General features: G+C 33.8%; 3 pseudogenes; 2 read left to right on the top strand and 1 right to left on the bottom strand.

Annotated features, from left to right (window-relative positions):
• The first annotated feature begins 4,389 nt into the window (after positions 1 to 4,389).
• Positions 4,390 to 9,422, top strand: LOC116146577 (annotated as a pseudogene).
• A 560-nt stretch (positions 9,423 to 9,982) lies between these two features.
• On the bottom strand, positions 9,983 to 13,156 carry LOC116146530 (annotated as a pseudogene).
• Positions 13,157 to 20,474: 7,318 nt separating this feature from the next.
• Positions 20,475 to 25,126, top strand: LOC116146576 (annotated as a pseudogene).
• The last annotated feature ends 313 nt before the right edge of the window (positions 25,127 to 25,439 follow it).

Below are 25,439 nucleotides of genomic sequence, written 5' to 3'. Positions count from 1 at the left end.
TTATTTAAATTTGTTTGGGAAAATAATTTACGTTTTAGAGTTGTTACCGTATCTTTTAACTTGCGGGCATTTAATAACTCGTTAGCATAGATACTTTCTTGTTGAAACCAAAATATTTCTAGCTTCTCAAGCATGTTTAGAGCTTCTTGGCATGAAACTTTTTGTATTTCCATACTATCATCCTTAGGATTATTTCATTTCTCTTCTTGTCTAATTGCAGCAATGACTACTGAAACAATAAATTGAAACTCTAATATATACTACTAAAAAGTGAATTATAAAATAAAAGATCAAAATAATAATATTTGTAACTACATCTCTGTTAAGTTATAACCTCCTTATAGTAATAAATTAGTTTGATTCCATCGTTATAACTAGCTTGTCAGAATATGTATATATACAAATGCTAAAGGTGATAAACGTGTATTGTCATACCAAATTGACCCATAAAATTAAGGTTAAACGACTCACCATGTTTGTTTGTGTCAAGTCTCATTTAAAATAAACTATTCTAACAACCATAATATTCATTTCTTGTTATTTTTTACCTTTTTCTTCTCTTATTCATAAATAAATAACACAAATTAAAAAAAATAAAAATAAAAATTGAACAATACTTAGTGATTGACTTATTTTACACGTTCGAATATAAATATTTAACGATTTTAACAAAAAAAAAAAAAATAGTTTATGATAATATTTGAAACACCAAGGGTTGATTGATTAAATTAAATAATACATCCACAAAAATATGGATAATAATTGTTATGCCTAAAAAATACACACTGATGTTAGCACTGCCTAAAAGACAAAGTGTATTAGCTGTCAAAATCCAAATTGCTTCAAAGAGATATTATATAACACATGTCCCACCTTTATCAAAGTAAAAGATCGGGATGAATGAGAGCTCTCTATGTGTCAAGATAATTTGCAAAAGTACTCATTACGTTGAGCTCAAAGGTGTATAAATAGACACCTCTCTTCATGAACAAGGGACTGGCTAGGCATATGAGAGCTAGACATACGTTTGAGCCTTATTATTTTTTCTCCGTAGACAAAACATTTCTCCTTTTTTTGCACGCTTTATAGGTAATATCAGAAAAATAAACATAAAATAATAAAATAACAGTGAATGTATGATTCGCTTTAAACATCCGAACTACTATAAAAATATCGTTTGTCAGTCTTTTATTTATGTTTTTACAAACATATATCATCTCAGCTCTATATACAACTCTCATAATCAATCACATGTAATTTATAAGACCTATTTAACATTTTACACGTACAAGATCGTTGATATCAAAATCACAAATCAACAATAATTAATAAAAGTCCTTTAAATTAAAAATTATCAACTTGAACGTGAAGTCAGTGGCATATCTCTTATTTTACACCTTTCGGTGGATTTTTCTTGCTTGAGATCTGAATTTGAGTCAATCCGCCATAGATTTCTTCTCAAGCAAAACATTTTTTCTTTTGTTGTGTAAAACACGTTGGGACATTGAGTTGACTCATTTAACATCTCTATTAATCCCAAATAAAAATTCCCACCATAGATTTTTTATCATGCTAGATATTATATTATAAGTTAACTTAATTTGTGCCCTTAAGACAAAGACACAATAAGATAGAAGATTTATATTTATTTCGATGCATATTATTAATTCATAATTTTTAATGTATCAAAATTCTAAATTTTATCTTATAATATCTTTAGGATATACATAAAACAACCATATTATTATTATTCTCACAATGTATTTTTTATTATATAAAGAGTTAATACTATTTACCGTTGAAGTTTGATGTAATGACCAAACCCTATCTAAGATTTTTAACAAAAATTATGTCGCTCAAGAACTTTAGTAAACCCATAAAACTTGCACTATTATGAAGTAATGAATATTTTATCAAATTACCCTCCTATCATTTAGTTTAAAAACTAAAACTTAACAATATAAGTATTTATGAATTACCTCTAGATGATCGAGTGGTTTGATATAGACTCTTAGGTGTATTACTCAAGAGGTCCTAAGTTCAAATCTCTCCTCGGTTGATAATAAGGGTAGTTATTAGAGCTCTTATCTGACTTGTAGTTTTAGGGTTTCACGGAATTAGTTGAGGTGTACATAAATTCCTCTGGACACTCCCAATCATAAAAAAGAAAAAGAAAAAGGATTTATGTTATTTTAGAAACTTCATACAACTTTTTTTTTTTTTTTTTGTTAATTAATCAAATTTTAGATGATTAATACCATTAATTATATATAAAATGATTCATTTGACATCTCTAATAATCCTGACAAATCACTATATACTGAATTCATGAATTGATAGATATGACACAATCTTTTTTTCTTAAAAAAAAATTCATAATTAATAGAGGATTATGATAATGTCAAGTTTGTCGATGTGTAAATTTGGTATATATTCTCCCATACTTGTATCATTTTTCTTGATATTATCTGAATATACTTCTTGTTGTGTGTCATGGTTTTTGACTTGACTCATTTGAAATACCAAATCCATTTCCCTTTCCACTAAAAGAATTCAACGTCGGGCGTGCTAAGTTAGCGACATTTTTTGGTGGATGTTAGTTTAACCGTGTTTCGGCGCCACCTGTTTTTGGCTTTCTTTTTTTAATATTATTATTAATATATTATTATTTATTATTTTACACAAATTTTAATTTAATTTACCCATCAAGAAACATTTTGATCAACGGACAAGATCGTCAGTTGTTCACATGCATTTCAATGGGACCCACACAGGAGAGAAAGTTGGCGGGAGATAACCACAAATATCTAAAACCATTAAGAAATCAGAAACGAATCATGTACGGATCAAAACAGTTGAGCCACATTAATTATGAATATCAACCCTCCAATTTCAGTGGGTCCCACGGTCAAGCCGAAATTAACGGAGATGATCGAACTACAAATGGCAGATATATAATATTATATTGCGCGGCAAAATTTTTTATATCCTTGATGTTTTCTTGGATCTCTACAATCCCTTTGTAGTTTGAAAATTATCATTTTAGTCCTAAAGTAAAGAGATCCTACACAAATCTATTTAACCTCCCAAAAAAGAGTAAACGAATCCGACCCAAGGTTTATTGAAACGACAATTCCCACCTCTGGTTTCATAAATTCCACATTCCCACCCTTAAAATAACAAAAAATCATTTAATTTAATGGTTAAAGGTTATTTATGTCTTTCTAGCAAAATTTTCTCACAACCCAACCCATCCTCAACTCCACCACCATCCCTTTGCCGCCTCAAACACCATCTCCCATCCGCCGCAAAACCATACCATCTCCCACCGGCTGCAAAACCCCATCTGAGCGACTTTTCATCTTTCATAGCCGCACGACTTTTCATCTTTCATAGCTGCACGACTTTTCGGCCACCCTTCGGTGCCAACCTATCGACACACCCCGCCACCCACACCATAACCCTAGCACCATGCGGTAGTCGTGCTCGCGCTGTGTAGGAGAGTTGGTGTGCACTGGGGATGGAGGTCGCTAACTGCGACATTTTGTTGAACACGTTGTGTGTGTGCTAGAAAACATCGAAGGAGGGATATTTGAGGAGCATCACCGTGCCGATGACCGGGAAAAAACTAACAAGCCCCAAACACTTCTAAAGTAACCCCAATCGGCTTCCAAACAACACAAACCTCCAACAATTTTAAACCTCAATCATCATTTAACTCAACCAAACCCTAGGGAGAGGGCGTTCAATTAACCGTGAAAACAGGGTGAATAGGGTCGGGAAATATGAAGGTTTTGGAGAGGGTGGGCTGGTGAGTTGAATTGCTTGGTGGGGGATGATTTCCGGTGGAGAGGCAGACGGAAAAAGGCTGAGAAGTTGGGAAAAAAACACAAAAACCCAAATAGGAAAGGGGTGGTTTGGAAAGGGTTGCGGGGGTGATGGTTTGGAATGGGATGGTACAAGGGCAGTTTGATAATAGCACTTGTTAGAGCTCCAAAGTCACTAATAGTATCACTTCACTTAAGAATGAGAATCTGGAATAAATGAAATGAGAGGTGGAAACTTGTCATTCACTAATCTTTGGGTGGGAACATGTCGTTTACTCCCCCCAAAAAAAATGCTTTTGACTCAATAAGGGCATATTAGTAATTTTATATGAAATATTTAAAATAGGGTAATTAATAATAGAAAACCTCTTATGATTCACTTACTCTTTTTAAGTATTAACCGAAATACTCTCAGGTTATTTTTATATACTCATAATAAGTCAAGTTCAGGTTATACTTCTGAAACGAACTAGTTCAATTTTCATATTTAAACTTGCACCCCTGATGAATCCAAAAGACAAGTTTTGACTAAAAGAATTAACACGATACAAATATACCCAACATGACACTTGTTCCAACACGACCCATTGCTCCTCTAAGTCATGAAATTCTACTTCGAAACAACAAGGGTATTTCATACAAAAAAAAATATCGGGGCCCATAATGAATTTACCTCCTCACTAAATTTGAAGATAAACAGGTAAAGAGAAAAACCTGTCTTGTCTGTCTAACTCACAGTGCCACATACAGATACTAACACTCACAATGACATCAATCCCGATTCTTTCGTCTTTATTATATATAGCTTTCAAGATTCTTTTTTCTCACATATTTTTTTATCATATATAGCCATTAACTAATTATATCTTCGTGCATTTGTTCACTGATTTTGCTTCAAGTTTGTGGTGAAATGGGGAGATTTCCTTTGTGGGTTCTTGTTTTTGTGTTGGTTTTTTGTTAAATGGTGGTGGCAACAAGAGTGGAAATGCAGAAGATGTAAGGTTTGGCCTTTGCCGTATTCTGTAGCCATGGCCAGAAAAAAATGTACATGATGGAGATTTCAAGTTGTTGTGCCATGGAAGCAAGTTCAGTGACGCTTCTGGGATTTTGAAAGATGGGTTCGCTCGGTTTGTTTGATCTTTTGAAGTTGGCTCATGCTGTTGATGGTAATGTTTCCAAGTATGATAATTCCTCCATTTTTGTGGGTTTGAATGTGGTCATTTTAACTCAACATGATGAGTATATTTTGTTCATTTCTTTTTTGTTTACTTTTATTCATTTGATTCCGATATGAGATGTTTTGTGTTTTGTAGTTTGTGTGGCTTTTGCTTGGCCAAATTTATGGCTTTAATTCAATTTTGGCTTGAAAGCTAAAGGATCAATGCTCTTCTTTTGTTTGATTGTTTGATTCTTCAATAGATTTCTAGAGGTTATAGCTTTAATTCAATTGTGGCTTGAAAGCTGGAGGATTTGTTCTTTTATGACCTTAACATTTTTATGCATAAGATTGTGATTGAAATTTGCAGTTACAATATGGGGTTGATGAGTCTTACAATTTATTGTGTTCCATCTCCTGAGATGCCGGCTTATGCGCAAATTGAGGTGGCGCAACTGATCCTTTTTCTAATTCTTACTTTCAACTATGAAGTTATGTTTTGGATTAGTTGTTGACATTGAGATGTTGAAATTAGTTGGCGGAAATTTGTTGGACCGATACGATTGTGACTTATATTAACCATGAATGTAGCAAGAACATTGACAAGAATGTGAAAAGTGAAAATAATTGTCTTTGAATGCTGACATTAAGTCTTTATCACAAAAAAGAATCGAAAAATTCTCTCCTTTTTGGGATGTAAATCTTCAGGGCATTTATGTTTAAAGATAATGTTTATATTTCTTAACCAATTCATGAGGTCAGTGGACCGTCACAAAATACATTATAAACTTCCTAAGCATTTTGATGATAGAAACATAGGATAGATGTCCAAAAAAAGAAAAAAATTAATCTAAATTGTTTGGTCTTCTCCAACTCCATGGTTGATTCTCTTTGTGAATGCTTAAGTGAAGTTTGTTATGAATGGAAATTAGAGATCAGATTTGGTCATTTCGTTTTGGATGGCCCTTAACCTGGTAAAATTCTTCAACTTTGCTTATTTGGCATGAACAAATGAGTTATATGGTCATGTTTTCACCTTCTTTTATGTGGTATTTTTAGCTGAAACAGTACTTTGTACCATCTTTGTTCATTATGGATGAATAAGACATTTGTCTATTGAATTAATTTATGATTGCTATGAACTTAAAATGAGAAACTATTGCTGCAGGCAACCTTAGAAGGTATGTCCATGATGCATAGTTGGCAGTGCCTGATGGATGATGAGCATGTATCATTTGTTTGTGCACTTGGCATGATGTAAAATACAGAGATAATATTAATTTTCAACTCTCTGATCATTTCAAATTTATTATGAAACAATGCAGGCGCAGACAGTTTACGGGGCTTTACATGCTCTTCAGGTTAGTTGCTGTCATTCACGTACATTGTCATTGATGCTTTGCAGTTTAAATGAATACGTAGTTCTTAAAATACTTGTATTTGCATGAAATGTCGCAGACCTTGAGCCAAATATGTCAATTCACTTCAAGTCCAGGATAATTGATGTTCCAATGACACCATGGACCATTTCTGATAAGCCAAGGTTCCCTTTCCGAGGGCTCTTAATTGGTGAGAAGCTTTTCTATGCTTGCTTTAGGACATGTTCAGTGATTGTTGTCATTTTCAGCTCTGTTCAATTTGTATATTAAAACTATTTGAAATCGTTTGCAGTATTGATGAGTCCTACACTATAACTACTTCTGCAATAATTAACATAGCTGCATTCAATTTGTTAGGAATTAATAAAGGTTATTTGACTTGGAAATTTGTTTTCAACATGAATTGCTTAATCTGATTAAGTAAAATCGCTGCAGATCCTCTCGACATTATCAACCAGTTCCAGTGATTAAGATTGTTATTGACTCTATGGCCTATGCAAAGCGGTACGTAATTCGGACTGTCGAAGCTACTATTGGGAATGGTTGATATTTTTATTTCATTACTGCTTGATTCAAATCATTATTCGATAGCTAGGACACAATGATAGTATTTAAGCTGCTAAGCCCCTAAAAGCTCTAATAAGAATGCATATTTTGTCGTGCTAATAACTATATGAAGTGATAAGCTGGCATAACTCATGTCATTGGTTTAAACTATAGTTTCATTGTTTTAAAGATGGCACCTTTGCAAATTAATCTATATGACTATTACTTCTTGCTTTCATCCAGAATGTGTTGCACGGCACATTGTAGATACGCAATCTTTTCCTTTGGAGATACCTTCATATCCAAAACTTGGGATGGTGCATATTCAGTTTCTGAAAGTATACATTGACTGATGCTGCTGAAATTGTGAGGCAAGTGATCTGAGTCTTGTTTGCACCCTCTTATATTATTCTAGTTTAGTTATATCTAACAATTATTACAAATTTTGCAGTTACGCTCAAAACGAGGAATCAATGTATTGGCTGAGATAGATGTTCCGGGACATGCTTTCTCTTGTAATAATGACATGCAATTCTCACTACAGTGTTTTTCCTTGTCATAGAAGACATACAATTCATTCAAACACGATTTCATTTATACAGTAGATTAAACAGTGAGCTTGTAGTTTTTAGAATTGATGGTAATTATCATATTGGAGATATATCATTATATTTCCGTTTTAAATCTGTTTAGTTTTTACTTGATCCAACTACTTAAGCTAATAGGAAAGTACCCAACATTAATATTTAAGCTCTAATGCAATGTAAGAAAAACCCAGAAATCTGCCTAAATTTCAAATTGTTTAAGTGCTGACACTGTAAAGAACATATCAGTTGAAGTATCAGAGATAGTTGCGGGCATGTCAACACACTTGGGTTTTTGCAACTATAATATAGCTCTGTTTAAATTTTTTAGCAAAATGAACACCTATATATCTACATTTCATTCTTTGGTATCTTTCGATCGCTCATCATGTATTAAAGAAGTTTTACACTTCCTTTCATTCAGTTCTGGAGTAATTTATAGTTTTAAATTTTTAGGGGCGTTGGCTATCCTTCTTTGTGGCCATCAAAGGACTGTCAGCAGCCACTTGATGTCAGCAATGATTTTACATTCAAAGTGATCGATGGATACTGTCGTTAATGTCAACATATCTGTCAAAACATAGTCTTCATGTCATAACAGATAATGTGTTACAAAAGACCTGGCATCGCATTTTTTCTTCTGTAAATACGTATGCTTATATCAAAGAAGAAAAAGTTATGAAAACTGTCTAATACTATTGAAACTTTTAATGTTTCAGATTTCAGTAAGTCTTTAAATTTAAATTGTTCACTTGGGTAGGTGATTGAAGTCAATACAGTAAGTTTTCAATAATTTTAAACTTGCACTCATAGATAAGTATGGCAATGCAATCATGATAACTCATTAAGAATACATTACTATTTTTCAGGTTGCTGAGAATGACTTCTCACATATCGAAATGGTAACAATATCAGATCTAGTCCTTTAAAAACAAACATTAGTTATTGTGACCAATCCTTTTCTTCCTTAAATTTTTCATAAACACAAAAACCGTAGACGTCTATTAGATGTGTTGACTATTCAATATGCAGGTTAAACAGCAGGGATGAATGAATCCGAAGCGTATCAGTACTTTGTCTTGAAAGCTCAGAAAATAGCTCTCTCTCCATGGATAGAACTAGTTAACTGGTATGAATCTTATGAATAGAAGTCTATGATCAATGACATCTGTCACTTTTATCACTCATAAAGATGATACATGACAGGAGGAGACATTCAACAACTTTGGGAAAAATTGAGTCCAAAAACTGTGGTTCCCAACTGGTATGATCTACACTCGAATCCAACCTAGAACAATTGGTCCCTAAGATTCGTATATCAGAATGTCATAGAATAATGGTCATTGAAAAATTATTTATAAGATTCATTCTAATTATCTATGTATATGATTGATAAAATTTGATTTATTCTTAAAATCTTCCTTGCAGGCTTGGAAGTGGTGTCGCTGAAAAGTGTTAAGGCTGGACTAAGGTGCATTGTAGCAACCAGACAAGTGGTATTTGGACCACTTGGATACTCCATGGCAGCAGTTCATTTAATGAACCACTAACAAATATCAAAGAACTAGCACCAGAAATTAGTTATCGGTGGTGAGGTTTGCATGTGGGTGGAAACAGTCGATGCCCTCAAATTCAGAAACGATATGGCCACGTGCTGCAGCAGCTGCTGGTACTTCCCTTTTATATTGTCAATATTTAGTCGTTTGCCACTGTATAAACTTCTAAATCTTGATTTTTTTTTCCTTTTGCTCCCTCTCGCGCTGAAGAGCGATTATGGACAACCATATGGTAAGCTGGCAAAGGATACAACACTATTACTGGAAGGCTGGCTCACTTCAGGTGTTTGCTAATCAAGAAATTGCAGCTGCTCCACTTGCTGGCAGGCGTTCGTGGTACTCCCTATGAACCTGATTCCTGCTATAAGCAATAATAAGCTGAAACACAGTCCCAACTTTTGCTGGTTAAAATGCAACTGTGCTTCAAAATTACACCCATTCTTAATGTCCTTGAAATATGAACCGCTTAAAAATCAATGCTGTCCTCTCTGCGCCATTTTCTGCTTGCATCGTAAACATTTATCTTGAACTTAGACCATTGATTCATGCAGGATGTTAGTTATCATAACTGTACATTCCCAAAATTTTGAAAAGTGTTTTGGTTTGTCTTTCGTCTTGCTTTTCTTTTTGAAGAATCAATCTTCAATGTCTATGACTCAGCAAAATTTGGAAAGTACATAGAATTGTTACTTCTATTTAGCAAGTAAAGTGTTGGTTGACAGGTTCATACTTTCACAGGCACGATTTTGCTCGATTAGTTTTGAACGGTTTCATGATAGTTACTTATATGTATCACGTATGAAAGATATGTCAATTTACTGTCTGATATCATCACGACATAAAAAACTATCTGACGTTTTTGTACAAGCAAGAATGTAAAAGTAAAACCAAAACTTGAGGGACATTAGCATTACGAAGTTTATTATACATCAGTTCAAGGCTTCCAAGGAGCTGGAGGGGGAGGGCTCTGTGGATACAGTGGTGGAACAGCTGTAAACATGGTGTTTTTGTCAATGCCATAACCAGCGTTGTTGTCAAGGATGCAAGTGCAGCAACCAGGCCAGCGTTCCCAGCTAACGTGGCTCGGTGTAGCTATAATTGCCACGACGTCGCGAAACTTGTCAACTTATCAGGCCCTCCAACCATGCTCCCCGTAATGTTGTGAGGGTTGGGATTCTTGGTGTCGCGCACTTTGAACCTCCAGTGCATGAGTACTTCTTGTTGTCTTTGGGTATTGAAGCACCCCGGTGATGTACATGCCTGGGAAACTTGTTGCCGAACCCCACCACATAGCTCATCTTCAAGGGGTTCTTACCCAGAATGTAATCCACCTGTGCAAAATATAAAAATGACCAATTATGATCATTCAAGAGGCTTCCGTGCATTCGCTGCACATACAAGCGTCAATTATGAAATCGTATGTGAAACGGATAGATTGATCGATTACCTGAGAGGTTGAGAAATTCCTTAGCTGATCTCAATGAATGAAAGTAGACCACAGGTGATACGGAACATCAGTAGCATTCAGTACTCAACAAACAGAGATGCCAGAACGCACATTAGCCATATACTGCAGAGGCTGTGCTTTTCCATGGTTCAGTTCGATCATTTCCCCCTGATTAAAACATCAATCCCTCTCTCAATCAACACTCATTATCTATCTAAAGTCATTTTTCTTGCAGACGTTCGTCTTAGAAGATAGATAAAGAGAAACTACGAGTATTCTGTTTAAATTTTTGTGAATTCATCTTCATTTTTCTATAATATTAAAATGATTAGAAAATGAAAAAAAAAAAAAAAAAGGGAAACGAGGAACGAACCAGAAGCGCATACCTTTAGTCCAGTTGAAGACATGGAATTGCTGAGATAGAGCACTAAGTAAGATTGTTGTGTTGTGATACATCCTCAACATGTCCTCATAAGGATATCCAGGATTCAGGAAAATCCTGAACCTTGTCAACAGGACATGGCAGCAGGCAGTTTATTATCCCAATTGAGAACAATATTATCAGGCGTCATAAAAAATGCCTGAATGCTTCGGCATCCAGAATTTGTTGCCAGGGAAATATAGGAATTATTCCCAGTGGCATAATACAGCCATGCAGCTCCCCACATATATTCATCATATAGCCAGTAGAGTTATAATATGGCTCGATGTAAGGGTTCCCTCTTGAATACGCTCCTCGTTTGCCACCGTCTCGGCGAAATCAACACTTGTTTTGGCACCTTTGATCAGCTTCTTGGGTATGCAGAATTGTCACGGAAAACAATGGAGGCTGCCGCGAGAGCCGCCGCCATTTCCCCGGCGAGATCAGGGCCTGCCTGGATTGTTTGTACTGGTCTTCGATAGTCCATGTCTTCTGGTCTCGTCCAACAGTAGTGATCATCTGGTTTCTGAAGTGCCATTCTGAGATCCACCAACCTGGGCATGGATTTGTGTTAATCTTGTGGCAGTAGAATTGAAGGTAAAAGCAAATAGTCGTGCCCCATTTTGATGAGATCTCTGACATGGTCGTACTCTCCAATGGTTTCATTTTTGTGACTGTATTCAATCAAACTCAACTCAGCATGTCATGGCATATGACATTGGAAAATGAAACTTTGTGTTATCCAGCATCATAATATCCTCCACCCAGACCTCCTTTAACATCACTCAAATTACTCCCCATTCAGCCCCTGAATTCCCCCTCCATGATATCCCATTGCTCTTCGGCAATTTCCCAGCTGCACCCACAAACACAAATTAACTACACCTTAAAATCATGCATTAATCAACCATGGAAGAAGAGATCTCATTGAAGCACAGGGATCCAAATAATACTTCATTTTAATTATTTTAAAATTAAGAAAAAAATTAAACCTCGCTTATACACTATTATTCCCATATTATGATAGGTAAGAAATTATTATAATTAATTAATTGAAAATTTATTATTAATTTCTTCTATAAATTGGACCCACACGGATTTTAATTCTTGGTGGCTATTCCCTCTTGTCAAGTAAGCCGTGTAAATTATCAACCAATTCATACTATGATCAAGGGATATATTTTTGAACCTTGTCAACCCTGGATTATCATCGATCAACACCGAAAATAATCGACGGTCCAATTACTTTTAAAAAATAAATATGTTTAGGGTTTACGCTATTTCTTTCTCGACTTTCGAATTATAGTGACAAAACTTAATCAATCCGAATTCAAAGGGGTACGACAATTTATCCTTTCTCGATCTTTGTTTTATATGTAAAACTTACTCGACCATAATTCAAAAGTATGACGATAACTTTATATCCTATTCGATCATATTAGAAAAAGGTAACACCTCTCACTTTTCGATGATGGGGTCTAAAAACTTATTCGGCTATTTATATGAGTAATCGAATATTATTGTCTTATTTTTTAACCTTTCGTTATGATTCTTAATATTGACTACGTTATCTCATTTCGGATGTAATTTAAAAGCTAAATAAAAAAAAAAAAAAACGATAATTTTAGAGTAATGTTACCATAATCATAAGTATAAAAGGAAACTATATTTTTAAGGTAACGTTACCGTAATTAATAAAAAAAAGAAAAACATATTTTAAAGTACCGGCACCGTCGTAATTAGCCAAAAAAAAAAAAAAAAAACTACCGCCTTGTTCTTCTGAGTTTGTAAGAGAGACATGCAGAATGTTATAACTTATATATAATACAATCAAATCAAGAACAAAATGGCGAATCGACGAGATAGACTTACACTTCTGAGCATTGGAAGAGAGAGCCTTCTGGAGGGCGACCGGTATAATTATCCGGGAGAGGTTTGGCCTTGTGTTTGGGAATCGTTTTAACGATGATGATCGGGGAGCGATAACCCAAAGGTCGATGCGATAGACAAAAGCGTCCATTTAAAACGCCTTGCGGCTTACAAAATGCTCCCAAGTCTACGTACTCTTCTTCTTCTTTTCTGGAGGTCCAGTCCAGCCTGCTGCGTCCTCATCGAGATGAGATGATGAAGATGTTGCTGCGAATGCAACGACGCTTTGTCCCACTCGCTTAATTCACGACTCTTTTGGTTATCGTTCTGGTCTACGATCTCCACGAGCCTCCCCTGTTGCCGCCGTGCATTTTTTTTTTACTATATATCCTTCTTCATGCTCTCCCTCCTGAGATTATCAGCTTGAACGCCCCTGTATAAATATTTAAGGAAGAAGAGTACTTGACTAGATTATTACTGTACTGATTTTGAAATAATTAAATTTGGTCTGGACTTAAAATTCAAGTTGATTGGTTTTGAATGTGAATGGAAGGTTTGAATATGACCATAAACAGCTGTTTGCAGATGGAGAAAGGATGAAAGTCTCCACCGAATTGACTCTTGGAATCTTATGGGCAAGCCTCAAGGACCAAAATGTATTAACTCTGTGTTTTGGGTTAAACTGTCAAGTTTTAGCGGATGAGAGGGCCAATAGAATAAAATATGAGGGCCAATAATGAAATGAAATATCATATTTTTTATAATCCTTAAACTATTTATTCATTACCTTCTATATGTTTGTGAGATATAAAAGGAATAGTAGAAGATAAAAGATGAAAATAGTTATAGGGTTCTAAATTTTGAAATGTAATTTACAATAGTTTTTACTTGATGGGTTAAGCTTAATCAGATTAATTAAAAACTTAATAAGTGGAATGACGAAAATGCCCATGACCCTTAATCGAACTTTGACCACGTTAGAGCTTAAGATATACTTTGATCAATGTTCATTTTTGCAATGAATTTAAATTTGATTTCCCATTTTACCTCTAAAATCATTTATTTAAATCTAAATTATTTTATAATATATTATAATTACTATACGTTTATATTTAGAATTTAAGCAAATTTTAAGAATTTTCTAATTTTCAAATGATTAGAAAATTTCAAATGGTAAACGGACAGATTCTCGGCCCAGATTGCTCACGCACCAGCAGTGATGTTGGGAGCTGGTACCAAATTTCGCCGATTGATGAGTTGACCCAGCGTTGACTAGTTTAAAATTTTTAAAATATTTTTTATTTTTCTGATTTTTTAACTTTTAATTTTTTGAAATTTATATTTAAATAGAAAATAAAAAATATTTATTTAATAAAATAAATTAAGGGCATTTTAGTCCAAAAGCAACAAATTGTTTTCCATTCCATCCATATTTTTTACTAAAAGCGAATAAAGTAATCTTATTCTATTTATTCCATTCCATGATTTCTATTTATAATACTTTCATTTCATCCACTTCTAATCCACTCCACAAACCAAACAGAATTAATAAAATAAGGGCATTTAGGTCGTGTTTGGCTTAATAGGTAATATAAAGCTAGAGCCAGCTTGATTTCTCTGATTTTTCTCAAACCACGTGCTTCTGCTTTCTCAACACGTTCCTCTTTCTATATTTGACTTTAATTAATTTCCTAATTATAATTACTCCATATTTAATCATTTATATTTCCCACGTTACACCAACTAAACAACATATTACAAGTGTAGCATATCCATCATATTAATTTTATCCTGAGAGTTTTTTTTCCACTGATTTTGAAAGGTTTTTAATTAAACTGAATTTAAAGTGTTTTAAAACTATCACTTATCAAATTTTGTATGTACTGGTTTTGACCAGTTCAAAAACCCCTCAAAACTAGTGTAGTATATTTTTGAGAGGTTTATAAAACACTCTAAATCAAGGTATTTTGGTTGATTTTAAAATTTTATTCCACAAATACTTTATCCACTATAAAACTATCTCAATTATATCTTAAAAAAAAAAAATTAATCATATTATGCACGTCTTTAATATATTAAATATAAAGTAATTTTAAGCAATCATAAAAAAAAAAATTATTAAAATCTCATTTCTAGATGTTTTCTTGGAGAATTGGAGTTATAATTTTTCAATCATTATAGATTCTGCAAAGAATAACGAAGAAGGATAAGAAGACTTTATCACAGTTATAAAATACTAATAAGTAAAAAATAAATAAATAACTCTTATTTCATAATTGAAAAAACAAAATTTTCAAGTATTGGTTAGAGTTTAGATATTTTTATGGACATATTTATAAATTTATCATTTAAAAAACTATTAGAGTAGTTAGAAAATAAACTTCTATTGGCTGTTTTAAAAACCGTTATTAAAAAGTAAATAAGATTATTATAAAATAAATAAATAAATGTTCAGCTAAGTCAATGAAAATCAATTAGCTTAATGGATGCATCGATATCCGACAAAAGATATTCCCAGGCAGCAATTATAATGCACGTTGAATTTTTATAATTTGTGTTGGGAATTAAATCATTAATGTCATGTTCACATTACTTTTAAATAAATAAAAATAAAATATAAAATGCATTTAAAATTACCATTTGCGTAATGCATGGAGAAATTAAATTAAAACTAAGACTAAGTCAGTTTTGCACAACTGTATGCACCTGGCATTAACATTACATTTAAATTTTCATTTTATGGAATCAAAAAATTTATTTATTTTGTTAAACTGTATTTTTTTTTTAAAATTTTTGGGAAAATAATTTACGTTTTAGAGTGTTACCGTATCTTTTAACTTGCGGGGTATTTAATAACTCGTTAGCATAGATACTTTCTTGTTGAAGCCAAAATATTTCTAGCTTCTCAAGCATATTTAGAACTTTTCGGCACAAAACTTTTTGTATTTCCATACTATCATCCTTAGGATTATTTCATTTCTCTTCTTTCTAATTGCAGCAATGACTACTGAAAAAATATTGAAACTCTAATAAAACTACTAAAAAGTGAATTATAAAATCAAATCAAAACAGTAATCTTTGTAACTAAACCTCTATTAAGTTATAACCTTCTTATAGGCTTAACAAAAATTAGTTTGATTCCACAGTTATAACTAGCTTGTCTGAATATGCATATACAAATGTTAAAGGTGATAAACGTGTATTGTCATACCAAATTGACCCATAAAATTAAGGTTAATGACTCACCTTTTTCTTCTCTTATTCATAAATAAATACACACAATTAAAAAAAATAAAATAAAAATTGAACAATACTTAGTGATTGACTTATTTTACAGTTCGAATATAAATATTTCGATTTTAACCAAAAAAAAAAAAAATTATGATAATATTTGAAACACAAGAGTTGATTGATAAATTAAATAATACATCCACAAAATAACGGATATATTGTTATGCCTAAAAATACCACTAATGTTAGCATTGCCTAAAAGACAAAGTGTTTAACTGTCAAAACCCAAATCGCCTCAAAGATATTATAACACCTATCCCACCTTTATCAAGTAAAGGATCGGATGAATGAGTTCTCTATGTATCAAGGCAACTTAAAAAACAACTCTTACGTGTGAGCTCAAAAGTGTATAAATGGACACCTCTCTTCGTGAACAGAGATTGGCTGGGCATATGAGAGCTAGGCATGCGTTTGAGTCTTATTATTTTTTCTCTGTAAACAAAATATTTCTCCATTTTTGCACGCCTTACAAGCAATATTAAAAAATAATAAGAGAATAATAAAATACAGTGGATATAATTCATTTAACCATCCGAACCACTATAAAAATCTTCTTTGTCAGCTTTTATTTATGTTTTTACAAATATATATAATCTCAACTCTATATACAACTTTCATAATCAATCATGTGTAATTTTAAGACTTATTTAGTATTTTACACGTATAAGGTTGTTGGTGTCAAAATCACGCATCAACAATAATTTAAGTCTTTTAAATTAAAAATTATCAACTTGAACGTGAAGTTAGTGGCATATCTCTTATTTTAAACCTTTCGGTGGATTTTCCTTGCTTGAGATCTCAATTTGAGTCAATCCGCCGAAGATTTCTTCTTAAGCAAAACGTTTTTTTCTTTTGTTGTGGAAAACACGTTGGGACATTGAGTTTGACTCATTTAACATCTCTATTATCTCAAATAAAAATTCACACCTAGAGTTTTTATCATGCTAGAAATTATATATAGGTTAACTTAATTTTTGCCCTTAAAACAGGACACATTAGATAGAGATTTATATTTATTTCGATGCATATTAATTTACAATTTTCAATGTATCGAAATTATAAATTTTATCTTATATATCTTTACAATATCCCATAAAACAACTATATTATTATTATTCTCACAACTACTTTTTATTATATAAAGAGTTAACTATTATCGTTGAAGTTTGATGTAATGACAAAACCCTCTCTAAAATTTTACAATAACAAAAATATGTCGATTGCCGGGTTTCGTAACACCTCTCCTTGCCAATCGACTGTTCACTCTTTTCCCATGAAACCTGAACAGAGAATTGTTGTTCTTTCATCCGTTGGTTCTATCGTAACGTACTAAATAAGTAGTTATCCATCCTGTTAAAAGATGTTGAGTAAGGGCACTTGCTGTTGCCGCTCTTAGAGTAAGTCTGCAAAGTTATAGGAAGCTCAAGAACTTTAGTAAACCCATAAAACTGGCACTATTATGAAGTAACGAATATTTTATCAAATACCCTCCTATCATTTAGTTAAAAAACTAGAACTTAAAAAATTTAAGGATTTATGAACTACCTCTACGTGGTCGATCTTTCGTATGATCTCTTGAGTGTATTACTCAAGAAGCCCGGAGTTCAAATCCCTTCTCGGTTTATATAAGGGTAGTTATCAAAGCTCTTACCCGGCTTGTAATTATTGAGATATATATAAACTGGTGTGACACTCCCGGTCATAAAAAAAAAAAAAAAGATTTATGTTATTTTAGAAACTTTCATACAATTCTTTTTTTTTTTTTTTTTTTTGTTAATTAATCAAATTTTGAGATTAATACCATTAATTCTATATAAAATGATTCATATGACATCTCTAATAATCCTGACAAATCATTATATTAGATTTCTTTATCAGGTGAAACATATTTTATTACGTCAATACTATAGTTACTGAAAATATATACTGAATTACGTAACATAAATTGATAACCTTTTTTTTTTTTATTAAAAAAAAAAATTCATAACACTTTGTGGAGTGTGAATTCATAACACGTTTTTCAGCAATTATCATTTTTCAGCAATTTATTATCTCAATAACTTCTTGTTTTGTGTCATGACTTTGACTTGATCATTTGATATCTCTAACCATTTTGGAGTGGGAATCAATACCAATCCATTTCCTTTCCACTAAAAGAATTCACGTCGGGCCTGGGAAGTTAGCGACATTTTTGGTGGAAGTTAGTTGAACCGTGTTTCGGCGCCACCTGTTTTTGGCTTTTTTTATTTTTAAATATTTATTTATTTTTACACAAATTTAATTTAATTTACCCATCAAAACATTTAATCATGGAACAAGATCGTCAGTTGCTCACATGCATTTCAATGGGACCCACACAGGAGAGAAAGTTGGCGGAGATAAATAGACCACATATATCTAAAACCATTAAGAAATCAGAAACGAATCTTGTACGATCAAAACAGTTGAGCCACATTAATTATGATAATCAACCCTCCAATTTCAGTGGGTCCCACGGTCATGCCGAAATTAACGGAGAAGATCGAACTACAAATGGCAATATATAATTTATATTCGCGGCAAAATTTTTTTATATCCTTGATGTTTTATGGAATCTCTAATAATCTCTTTGTAGTTTGAAACTTACATTTTGTCCTAAAGTAAAGATTCCTACACAATTCTATTTAACCTCCCAAAAAAGAGTAAACGAATGATCCGACCCAAGTTTAGTAAAGACAAATTCCCACCCCTGATTTCATAAATTCCACATCTCACCCTTAAATTAACAAAAAATCATTTAATGTAATAGTTAAAGGGTATTTATGTCTTTCTACCAAAAAATTTCACAACCCAACCTAGCCTAGCCTCAACTCCACCACATCCTGCCGCCGCCTCAAACACCATCTCCCAGCCGCCGCAACACCCCAACCCTCCAACCGCTGCAAAACCTCACCATATCCCGTCGCCACATCTGAGCGACTTTTCGTCTTCCACAGCCGCACGACTTTTTGGCCAACCTTCGATGCCAACCTGCCAACACACCCTGCCACCCACACCATAACCTAGCACCACGCCACAATCGCGCTCACGCTGTGTGGGGGTGTTGGCGTGCACTAGGGATAGAGGTCGCTAACTGTGCCGTTTTATAAACATTGTGTGCGTGTTGAAGCGTCAAAAAGGGATACTTGAGGACGTCGTCGCACCGGCGACCGGGAAAAAACTAACAACCTCAAACACTTCTAAAGTAACCCCAATCGGCTCCCAACAACACAAACCTCCAACAATTTAAACCTCAATCCTCATTTAACTCAACCAAACCCTAGGGAAGGGCCTTCAATTAACCGTGAAAAGAGGTGAATAGGGTCAGAAATATGGGGGTTTTAGAGAGGTTGGCCCCATGAGTTGAATGGCTTGGTGGGGATGATTCCGGTGGAGAGGGCGGATAGAAAAAGGCTGAGAAATTGGGCAAAAAACGCAAAACCCAACTGGAAAGGGGTGGTTTTGAAGAATAATACTTTGGTACTAATAGATGTACTAAATGTGTACTAACTAAAGCAGATACCCTACTATCGCATAGTACGGGACTATGCTTTAGTTAGTACACATATTAGTACTCATCCATTAGTACCTAGCATCACTCGTTTGAAAGGGCTATGGTGGTGATGGTTTGGAATGGGATGGTACAAGAGCAGTTTGGTAATAGCACTGTCAGACTCCAGAGTCCTAATAGTGTCATTTAAGAATGAGAATATGGAATAAATGAAACGAGAGGTAGAAACTTGCCATTCACTAATCTTTGGGTGGGACATGTCGTTTGCTCCCCCAAAAAAAAAATGCTTTGACTCAAGGGCATATTAGTAAATTTATATGAAATATTTAAAATAGGGTAATTAATAATAGAAAACCTCTTATGATTCACTTACTCTTTTTGAAGTATTAACCATAAATCCTCTCAGGTTATTTTATTAATACTCATAATGTCAGTTCAGGTTTACTTCTGAAAACGAACTGCTTCAAATTTTCATATTTAAACTTGCATCCTGGAATCAAAAAGACAAGTTTTGACTAAAAGAATTAACACGATACAAATATAACCCAACATGAACTTGTTCCAACACGACCCATCGCTCCCTAAGTCATGAAAATTCTACTTCAGAAACACAAGGGTATTTCAGAAACAAATAAAATATCAGGGGCCATAATGAATTTACCTCTTCATTAATTTGAAGATAAAACAGTAAAAGAAAAACCTGTCTTGTCTGTCTTACTCACAAGTGCACATACAAATTCTTTGGTCTTTCTTCATATATAGCTTTCAAGATTCTTTTTTTATCACATATTTTTTTATACATTATAGCCATTAACTTATATATCTTCATGCATTTGTTCAATTGATTTTGCTTCAAGTTTGTGGTGAAGATGGGAGATTTCCTTTGTGGGTTCTTGTTTTTGTGTTGGTTTTTGTTAAAATAGTGGTGGCAACAGAGGTGGAATGCAGAAGATGTAAAGGTTGGGCTTTGCCGTATTCTGTGGGCCATGGCCAGAAAAAAAGTACATGAGTGAGATTTCAAGTTGTTGAGCCATGAAGCAAGTTCAGCGACGCTTCTGGGATTTTGAAAGATGGGTTCGCTCGTTTGTTGATCTTGAAGTTGGCTCATGCTGTTGATGGTAATGTTTCCAAGTATGATAATTCCTCTCATTCTGTGGGTTTGAATGTGGTCATTTTAACTCAACATGATGAGGTATATTTTGTTCATTTCTTTTTGTTACTTTTATTAGCAATTTGATTCCGAATATGATGTTTTTGTTTTTGTTTGTGGTGGCTTTTGCTTGGCCAAATTTATGGCTTTAATTCAATTTTGGCTTGAAAGCTAAAGGATCAATGCTCTTCTTTTTGTTTGATTCTTCAATAAGATTTCTAGCGTTATAGCTTTAATTCAATTGTGGCTTGAAAGCTGGAGGATTATGTTTTTTTAGTACTTTAACACGAAATAAACATTTTTACGCATAAATTGTTATTGAAATTTGCAGTTACAATATGGGGTTGATGAGTCTTATAAGTTATTGGTTCCATCTCCTGAGATGCCGGCTTATGCGCAAATTGAGGTAGGCCCACTGATCCTTTTTCAATTCTTACTTTTAAATATGAAGTTATGTTTTTGGATTAGTTGTTGACAGTTGAGATGTTGAAATTAGTTGCGGAAATTTGTTGGACCGATCGATAGTGACTTATATTAACCTGAATGTAGCAAGAACATGACAAGAATGTGAAAATGAAAATAATGTCTTTGAATGCTGGCATTAAGTCTGTACCACAAAAAAAGAATCGAAATAATTCTCCGCTTTTTGGGATGTAATCTTCAGGGCATTTATTTTTAAGATAAGTTTTATATTTCTTAACCAATCATGAGGTCAGTGGACCGTCACAAAATACATTATAAAACTTCCTAAGCATTTTGATGATAGAAACATAGGATAGATACCATAAAAAAGAAAAAATTATCTAAATTGTTTGGTCTTCGCCAACTCCATGGTTGATTCTCTTTGTCAATGCTTATGAAGTTTTGTTAGATAGAGCATTAGAGATCGGATTTGGTCATTTCGTTTGGGATGGCCCTTAACCTAGGAAAATTCTTCAACTTAGCTTATTTGGCATGAACAATGGTTATATTGTCATGGTTTTCACTTCTTTATGTGGTATTTTAGCTGAAACAGTACAGTTTGTACCATCTTTGTTCATTATGGATGAATAAGACATTTGTCTATTGAATTATTTTATGATTGCTAATGAACTTTAAATGAGAAACTATTGCTGCAGGCAACCTTAAGAAGGTATGTCCATGATGCATAGTTGGCTGCCTGATGGATGATGAGCATGTATCATTTGTTTGTGTACTTGGCATGATGTAAAATACAGAGATATATTAATTCTCATCTCTGATCATTTCAAATTTATTATGAAACAATGCAGGCGCAGACAGTTTACGGGCTTTACATGCTCTTCAGTTAGTGCTATCATCATGGTACATAGTCTTGATGCTTTGCAGGTTTAAATAGAATACGTAGTTCTTAAATACTGTATTTGCATGAAATGTTGCAGACCTTGAGCCAAATATGTCAATTCAACTTCAAGTCCAGGATACTTGATGTCCAAGACACCATGGACCATTTCGATAAGCCAAGGTCCCTTTCCGAGGGCTCTTAATTGGTGAGAAGCTTTTCTATGCTTGCTTTATGACATTCGAGTGATTGTTGTCGTTTTCAGCTCTGGTTCAATTTGTATATTAAAAGCTATTGAAAAATCTTGCAGTTATTGATGAGTCCTACAATATAACTACTCTGCAAATAATTAACATAGCACATTCAACTTGTTAGGAATTAATAAAGGTTATTTGACTTGGAAATTTTGTTTTCCAACAGAATATGTTATCGGATTAGTAAAATCTCTGCAGATACATCTCGACTTATCAACCAGTTCCAGTGATTAGATGTTATTGACTCTATGGCCTATGCAAGCTGGTATGTAATTCGGCACTGTCAAGCTACTACTGTGATTGGTTGATATTTTTATTTCATTACCGCTTGATCATGATCATAAGTTGATAGCTAGGGACACAATGATAGTATTTAAGCTCCAAGCCCCTAAAAGCTCTATAAGAATGCATATATTGTCGTGCTAAAATTATATGAAGTGATAAAGCTGGCATAACTCATGTCATTGGTTTAGCTAGTAGTTCAATTGTTTTAAAGATGGCACCTTTGCAAATTAATCTATATGAACTATTACTTCTTGCTTTCATCCAGAATGTGTTGCACTGGCACATTGTAGATACGCAATCTTTTCCTTTGGAGATACCTTCATATCCAAAACTTTGGGATGGTGCATATTCAGTTTCTGAAAGATTACAATGACTGATGCTGCTGAATTGTGAGGCAAGTGATCTCAGTCTTGTTTGCACCCTTTATATTATTTCTTGTTTGTGTATCTCTAACATATTGATCATCAAAATTTTGCAGTTACGCTCAAAAACGGGATCAATGTATTGGCTGAATAGATGTTCCGGGACATGCTTTCTCTTGGTAATTATGACTGCAATTCTCACTACAGTGTTTTTCTTGTCGTAGAAAACATACATTTCATTCAAACATCGATTTCATATACAGTAGATTAAACAGTGAGCTTGTAATTTTTAGAATTGATGGTAATTATCAATTGGAGATATATCATTATATTTCCGTTTTAAATCTGTTTAGTTTTTACTTGATCCAACTATTTAAGCTAATAGGAAGTACCCAACTTAATATTTAAGCTCTAATGCAATGTAGAAAACCCAGAAATCTGCCTAAACTTGCAAATTGTTTAAGTGCTGACACTGTAAAGACAATTAGTTGAAGTATCAAGATAGTTGCGGCATTCAACACACTTGGGTTTGCAAACAAGCAAAAGAGAACAAGTCTCTAGTTGTTTTTGCGACTATTTAGCTCTGTTTAAATTTTAGCAAATGAACACCATAATTCTACATTTCATTCTTTGGTATCGCTCATCATGGTATGTAAAGAAGCTTTTACCACGTCCTTTCATTCAGGTTTGGAGTAATTTATAGTTTTAATTTTTAGGGGTATCGGCTATCCTTCTTTGTGGCCATCAAAGACTGTCGCAGCCACTTGATGTCAGCAATGATTTTACATTCACAGTGATAGATGGATACTTTCAGGTAATGTCAACATATCTGTCAAAACAGTAGCTTCATGTCATAAAATAATGCGTTTACAAAAGACCTGGCATCGCATTTTTTCTTCTGTAAATAATATGCTTTACATCGAAGAAGAAAAAGTTATGAAAACGACTAATACTATTGAAACTTTTAATGTTCAGATTTCAGTAAAGTCTTAATTTAATTAGTTGTCACTTGGGAGGTGATGAAGTCAATACAATAAGTTCAATATTTTAAACTTGCACTCATAGATAAGTATGGCAATGCATCATGATACTCATTAAGAATCATTACTATTTTTCAGGTTGCTGGAGAACGACTTCTCACATATCGAAATGGTAACAATATCAAAATCTAGTCCTTTAAAATAACATTAGTTATTGTGACCGATGCTTTTCTTCCTTAGAACTTTTTCATAAACCCAAGAAAACCAGTAGACGGTCTATTAGATTGTTGACTATTCCATATGCAGGTTAACAGCAGGGGATGAATGAATCCGAAGCGTTCAGTACTTTGTCTTGAAAGCTCGAAATAGCTCCTCCCATGGATATGAACTAGTTAACTGGTATGATCTTATGAATAGAAGTCTATGATCAATGACATCGTTGTCACTTCTTATCACTCATAAAGATGATACATGCAGGGAGGAGACATTCAACAACTTCGGGAAAAAATTGATCTCAAAATGTGGTTCACAACTGGTATATCTACACTCGAATCCAACCTAGACAATCGGTCCCTAAGATTCGTTATATCAGAATGTCATAGAATAAGCTGGTCATTGAAATTTTATTTGTAAGATTCATTCATAATTACTATGTATATGATTGATATAATTTGATTTATTCTTAAAATCTTCCTTGCAGGCTTGGAAGTGGTGTTGCTGAAAATGTTGTTAAGGTGACTAAGGTGCATTGTAAGCAACCAGGACAAGGGGTCTTGGACCACTTGGATACTCCATGGCAGCAGTTCTATTTGAATGAACCACTAACAAATATCAAAGAATCTAGCCAACAGAAATTAGTTATCGGTGGTGAGGTTTGCATGTGGGTGAAACAGTCGATGCCTCAGATATTCAGCAAACGATATGGCCGTGCTGGCAGCTGCTGGTACTTCCCTTTTATATTGGCTCAATATTTAGTCGTTTGCACCGATAAACTCTAACAATATTGATTTTCTTCCTTTTGCTCCCTCTCGCGCTGAAGAGCGATTATGGACACCGTATGGTAGCTGCAAGATACAACACAGTTACTGGAAGGCTGGCTCACTTCAGGTGTTTGCTAAATCAAAGGAATTGCAGCTGCTCCACTTGCTGCAGGCGGTGTCGGTACTCCCTATGAACCTGATTCCTGCTAAAGCAATACTAAGCTGAAACACAGTCCCAACTTTTGCTGGTTAAAATGCACTTTGCTTCAAAATTACACCCATTCTTAATGTCCTTGAAATAATAGCCGCTTAAAAATCGATGCTGTCCTTCTGCACCATTTTCTTGCTTGCATGTAAACAGTTATCTGAACTAGACCATCGATTCAATGCAGGATGTTAGTGATCATAACTGTACATTCCCAGAAATTTGAAAAGTGGCTTGGTTGTGTCTTCGTCTGCTTTTCTTTTTGAGATCATCTTCAATGTCTACGACTCAGCAAAATCGAAAGTACACTAAATTTTT

The sequence above is a fragment of the Pistacia vera genome, unplaced genomic scaffold (genome assembly GCF_008641045.1).
Source record: "Pistacia vera cultivar Batoury unplaced genomic scaffold, PisVer_v2 Contig479, whole genome shotgun sequence".
NCBI lineage: Eukaryota > Viridiplantae > Streptophyta > Magnoliopsida > Sapindales > Anacardiaceae > Pistacia > Pistacia vera.
This window is presented reverse-complemented; position numbering and strand designations above follow the sequence as displayed.